Raw genomic sequence first — 6,789 nt, forward strand, 5'->3', positions numbered from 1 at the left:
TAAATTTTTACAATTTAAACCGCAAGCAAGAATGTAGTCTCAGTTTATCTGCTTCATCTTATCGTTCCACCCCTAAACATTCATGACTACAGCAGGAAGAGTTACGTCTCTCGGCCCCAAAGATTACCCGAGTCTGATGAAAAGCTCATTAGCCCAAGTCGGAATTAGAGCCGCGCAACTAAAACACGTCTAATGGCGCTCGGCCCACTTTTCTTTATCGAGTCATTAAAAACCAATTTCGGCGCGTTCTATTAATCATGCGGGGTCGGAGCTCCGTTTCAACCGTGATATCTGCGACCGCGTTATTGGATGATCCACGTCCGTCTAAAAAAAAAAAAAAAAAAACACTTTTCCAGTCCAGCTCTTATCGCACTCGCTTCTCTGAATTTTTGGCAATTATTCTAAAATCGTGGTACCCCAAGATGGAACCACGAAAATCTCCATTGCGTTCGGATTATCAAATAAACTGCGAGAAGAAGATAATCCGACAGTGGAACTGAGGGTTGTTCTTCGATTACCTCTCGATGCCGTGCGACGTCCAGGTCTTCTTCTCGGTTTCCGGTCTCCGCGGTACGTGTAGCGCAAGTTGCGTGACCGAGGATGATCGTCGCCGGTTGCACGACTGCGAACCGGTTCAGCGATATTAAACTATCTTCCCATATTATACCTAGATGAGCAAGAAACCAGCGAGGTCCGCGTTAAGTCGTGCGGGTATAATTGGCGCGGGGTTCACTTTCCCGTATTTATGTCCCGGCTGACGGCGGAATTACTTACTTTGGACTCGTATAAACCGGTCCGATTTCCTGACGTTTAATCGCCTGCCCGGCCGATCGAACGAAATAACCGCGCCGCGGTACGACTAATTCCAAACGTCTATACCACGGCATTGCGGCCGACATTTATCACGTTTGTCCGCGCGGCTCGATTCTACGAAATTAAACGTCCGTTGTTAACGTATAATCACGTCGGTTCCGCTTTTACTCCCGGGCCAAGATAGCGCTGTGCCTCGCGTGGCTCACGGGGCGAAGAACGGAACGTCCCGAATTGGCGTCAGTGGATTTTCAGCCGCTCCAGCCCCGCTGACCTCCTCGCCCGCGGCTATTTCTTCGCCGTGTCCGAGCAGCCGTCAATAATTAGGGAAAGAGGCTGTCGAAGTCCGGCCACGTTTACACGAAGGCGTTCCACGATTACGGAACTGGCCCCGCTGGGTGAATAAACCCATAGATATAATGGACATCCAGTCGAGCAAGCCGTGCGATAAGATATAGGGAGACGCGGTACACGAAGTCCCCTGGGACCAGTTGAGGTCTTAATTACTACCCTCTCATGCTGGAATGCGGCGTTATCGTGCGGTTACTTTTGCCCGGCCCGTGGCACGTCCACGGGTCGGACAGTGAATTACACTTTCCTTTTTGGTTGGACCTTCTCCGACGGCATCACCGTCGGATAAACGTGTTAATTACACGTGACACTCGAGGGCTCTGGGAAAGAATGGGTGCCTAGTCGCGCCATGGTATTTAGGGACTCTGAAAAGGGGGTCAATGAAAGGAGTCGAGAAGCAAGTAAATTGCAGAGGGCAATTCTTAATTGCACGTTGATACCTCGGGGGGCAAATTTATAGGATGAACGGGGATAATACTATATGAAAGTTAGGTTGTTTGAGCTCTATTGTTGGTGATGAAGCGTCACAGAGGGAGTAGTTGATGCCGAATACGTAGAAATTGGATTTGAAGAATAATCTTAAGCGTTTCTGGCGTTTATATATTTTTTGGGGTTTTAACATCAAACTGAATTTGTCTGTGAAACGTTATACTACAAAGACAAAGTGATTCTAATCAACTATATGTAACACCAAGGCAGCTTTGATCTCAGGTACGAGGCTTGTCAATCGCCAGCTTTAATGGTCCACAGAGAAGCTATCTCGATATAATATTGCACAGAGTCGCGGCAGTATCTGTTCTTGCTGAAATTATTTAAGCCGCGGTTAGTTACAGACATCCTAAAATGCAGAATAATTGAAGGGTCGGATGCAATAAGGGAATAAGCGCTCGAAAATGGGAAAAATTAGTGTCCAAACGCTAAGATTGGAAAATTAAATGTTGTTAAAGGGGCGCGTTTGGGGGCGCGCGAGATTTATATATATCGTCATATCTTCTACAATTATTTATTAATCAGTGTGAAAATTAGTGAAAATCTTCCTTGTATATTAAGAAAAAACTTTGTCGCTGCAAGTTATATGTACCTCAAAATTGCCTCGATACTTTTTAGCGGCGAACGTTGAAAAACATGGCTTATGTCCAGTATTACTTTTTAATGAAATATTATTACATTTTTTAACATAAGGGTTTTGTGCATACATTTTACGGCTTCGCTAGAGTTTTCTGCATTTACTCAAGTTATCGCAATTTATGTTTAAAGAAATAATGATTTTGGACGATGAAAAATATTTTGTTTATAATTTTTAGCTCGAATAGTAATGATTGGATAAACAAACTGTAAATAGAAAAAAATGTGTGTCATGACGAGCTTTACAACACTATATTTTTAAAAATTCAATTCACCAACATTTAATTTTCCAATCTTTCTCAGCGTTTGGACAATAATTTTCCCCATTTTCGAGCGCTAGTCCCCTTATTGCATCGGACCCTTCAATTGCGAAGACAATCTACAGCCCGCTGGATAATATCTGCAAAAGATCCGCGTCCATTCTCACTCGCGGTCAAATATTAAATTCAACAAGTAAAGCTGCGATACAATCTATATCGCGCCCGTTGCGTCGTCTTGGTGCGGGATGCATAGTATTGATGCTGACAAACGCGGCGGGATCGTGTCGCACGTTGGTAATAGACAGTTTACATTCAGCAATTCTGGTGAACAGCGAAACGTTTACTAGCGGCAACCGATCGTTACACCCACCGTCCGTTTCCCTATGTCCAGCTCTCTCATGAGTTACCGAATCCACGATCAGCTAGCACGGAGCGGCGAAAATTTACAGGTTGACGATCAAAGCCCCGCAAGAACCAGCCATCATCCATATCTCGGTGGCCGCAGCGTTTGCGGGAACCGGGCGCGCTCTACGCTGCGCGATCGCTCACAGATATCACAACAGAACTTTATGTCCACGGCGTCGCGAAGAAGAACAATGAAAGAACGGCATTAAGATCGTCGGCGGCATATTCAGGAACGAAGTAGATACACCGCTCCCGGCTGGTCCCTCTCCGGAGGCAGAGGAAGTAAATCGGTTAAAACTTTGTCCCTCTCCTTTACCTCGCTTAATTATGTCCTAGCTAGGTATGCATTATGTATCTCGCTGTGTAGAAGACATTCGAGCGCCTCTGGAAGTTTGTCTTCCTCAGGAAACTTCGCTGTCGAGTTTCAATTGTAACGGCACCACTTAAAATGAATTATCGATAACTTCCTTCCGAAAATCTCCTTGGGAAATGCCTGGCTGGCTATCGATAGCGGGCGATCCAACTTTCCTCGATGCACAGAGCGGGGGGAGAAGCCCGCGGAGAATCGAGGTCCACGGTAGCCGGGGACTCGGATACGTAGGAATAATGGGGAGCAACCGAGCGATGAGCCGAGCAACCGCTGCGTTATTTTTGCGTCGGCCATGGTATCTCGCGGATCGATGATCGATTCGACGATCGTATTCGAGCGCACTGAAGGGGAATGCTTTGAGGAACTGTTCGCAGCGGACGCTGAAGGGCTACCCGACGGCCGCGGCGCAGAGCCAGCGGGCCAGGCGTTCGAGCTTCTACCAATTTTTCGCGGCTCACCGTCGACTAATGGCGGACCCAGGGACATCAATGAGGCAGATGCGGGGAAGGGTCGCTTGGCTTTCAGGTGAAAAGACCCTACGGTGCACGTGCACAGGGCCGATCTTGGTCCGTTTTAGACGCAGCCAGGCGCAAGTAAGGCACTTTGAAATGAGATAGGTTCGTTATTTTGATAGCCTGCTCGATGCTCGCCCCGGTGCGGTGCATCCAGGAGATCGTGGCCCCGCTTTAGGCACCGCGGAAACGGATTAAGCCACGGTGCAGTGAAGTTTCACGAAGTCGTCAAAAGTTTGCAGACTCCTCGCGCCGGTGTTCCCGGATGCTCGTTTGCCGCTCGTAACGTGATCGATAGGCGTAGCTGCTGAAACAATGGGGAAAAATCGTCTGTCGGGAGTGCGGTACGTGAAGTAATGAATTGAGTCGACTTTCACGTTCCCCGACTGACTCTGAACTTAAATTCGCAAAGCTCGGTACGATGTAAGCAGCTACTCAACGATCGAATTGATATTATAAACGCGGGAAGGTTCCATGCGCCTGTGTATTGCGAAATTGGAATACTGAATGTTCAAACAAGTACTTGGGCGTATTTGCGGTTCCCGTCATTGAAGGAGTAAGCAAAACGTTGGTAGCCTTCTTTGAGAAATATAACACACGGCGGGGAAACGACGGTGGTTTGCGGAAGCAGAACTAAGGGCTGAACATGTTAGTACGTGCGCCACGACCGCCTCTCTTAGGTATCATGTCAAGCATGTAATACATCTATAGCCCTATGGACCGAACCAATCCCCTACCCTAAATACGTATCCGTCTCTCGTAGTTGTAAACACGGCTGCCGTTTATGGGTCTGTGAACAATTTGAAAAAAGTTCCCGTACCGTTGTTCCATCCGATCGAGTCGTTTTAAATGTTTTAGTTGCCCAACTCCCTCGATTTTTATATCGAGCCAATAGCCACGCGCACCGAAGCATTGCATCTACATGTTACATCGATGTTTCCCCCTTTTTTCAGGGACCATTCAACACGAACCACGCGGAAACTGTAGCATTGAGAACAGTTTTTATTTTTTTTTTATTTTTTTAAGAGAAATAAACTCTCTGGTGTTTTTAAAACAAACCGTCTCCTTTATCGGAGCTAAGTGTTAAATCGAAATATTGTATGTATTTCTGTTTCTCTGGAGGAAAGGAAATAGTTATGAATTATTTGTGAATTCAATTCTTTGGAGTTTTTAGTTTGCTTCGTCGGGAAGCGCCTGTGGAGGAGCAACCGTCTTACAGTCCAGCGAGGCGGGTATTCAGTTGCTTTGACGTCAGCTGACGCACATGGGTGAAAGATGGTTGCCCCTTTACAGGCGCCTCGGGTCATGTTTTATGGAATACAGAGCAGTGTGGCGTGAGTAAACAATTAAGCGTTATCGCGCACATTTTCTTTAGCACCCTACACTCGTGACAATTACCAATTGTAATAATGAACATTTACAAATGATAATTCATTATTCGATCATTTAGGAGTGGCGTGCTTCATTTCTTAACAATACGGCTGTACGCTCCTCTTCAGAAACACCACCTACAGCCTACAACTCGTGTAATTACGAAAGTGCAGACGTTACACGGGCAGCAAGTTTCTGTTTACTCGCTGATCATTAAGCTGAGCTTGCGTTATTGTCCGTATTCCCTTCTGCAGATGGTAACCCATTGAGTTGCACCGGCACGGACGTAGGATAGACATAACATTCAATGTAAATTTTTGTTACAGGGGGGCTTCGGGAAGCCCCTTTACCATTTCCATATCGCATTCCACTCGAAGCAAAGAGATTTCTGGGATTTTTAACATATAAGATCCATTTACCCTATTTAATTAAAGCTCTTTGCCATCTCCAGCGTTCCGTGTCATGATTTCTAGAGAGTGTCAAAAGAATTGAAATCCAACTCTACGCAATACCCACCTAGTCCCAAAACCAAGTGCACAGCAACACTACTGGTTCATTACTTCCACAGAATTACCTCGCGATGTCTGTGCGAGTCCCACAACTTTCCTGCCTCATTGCTACTCTGTTGCTACATTACACTGCTTCTGCTCCACCCCACAGGTCATACATCGCAGTCCACACCGCATATCTCACATCAAACTTTAGGCAATACAATAAGTACTTATTTAACTTCCCGCAAAAAGCGCAACAAAGTTGCAAATGATCATTTTCAATATTGTTTCAATTGAAACCGTCGCGTTCGAGAAATACAGTGGCGTGCAAAAGTATTCGGCCGCCCTTTAAAATCGCATAACTGTTTTAAAATTAATCCAAACGACTTGAGTTTTTTTTTTAGAAGTTAGAAGGATTAGTTTGCTAAGCGACGTGATTCGTCGTTTTGAAAAAAAAGAATTGGTCGGAATAGCAAAAAAAAATAGTAAATGTCGGTTTTAAACTTTTTTTTGTGAGCCTGTAATGAAAATTAAAAAAAAAACCGTTTGTAGATTTAAGTAACTTGTATACGAGCCTAAAATTTTATCAAAATCGGTTAACGTTGCTCTGAGCTATAAACGCTTAACGATCGCAGAATAAGGTCGGAAATCGCGGAATTCACGAAATCAGCGACCCACGTATACATTTCGTCTCGACGAATCTTTTTGGGAGGACCACATACGCCCGGCGAATTACGATCACTTCGTGGACGTATGGTAATCTGCGAAAAAATACAGATAGAGCGTGGAAAGTGGCAATCACTTGTAGCGTGTGATTGAGAAGCCCCTAGATGGGAGCGACCCCTTATCCATAGTGTATACGTGGTTACCTGGAATGATTTATCGAGACACTTTGTACCACGAGGGTAAGAACACTTTTTACTTTACCGAGTTTACCGACTTCTGTAATTCAGTTGAATATAGTTCCCAGAGTCACCATTGTTTGTCCTAATGCGCGTGAGAAATTCATTGAATTTTCACTCGCACGGACGAGTTATAGGATAGACTTATCACCTTATGGATGTTTGTGTCGCTACCCAAACTGTATTGCCGAC

This window comes from Andrena cerasifolii, chromosome 2 (genome assembly GCF_050908995.1).
Source record: "Andrena cerasifolii isolate SP2316 chromosome 2, iyAndCera1_principal, whole genome shotgun sequence".
Lineage (NCBI taxonomy): Eukaryota > Metazoa > Arthropoda > Insecta > Hymenoptera > Andrenidae > Andrena > Andrena cerasifolii.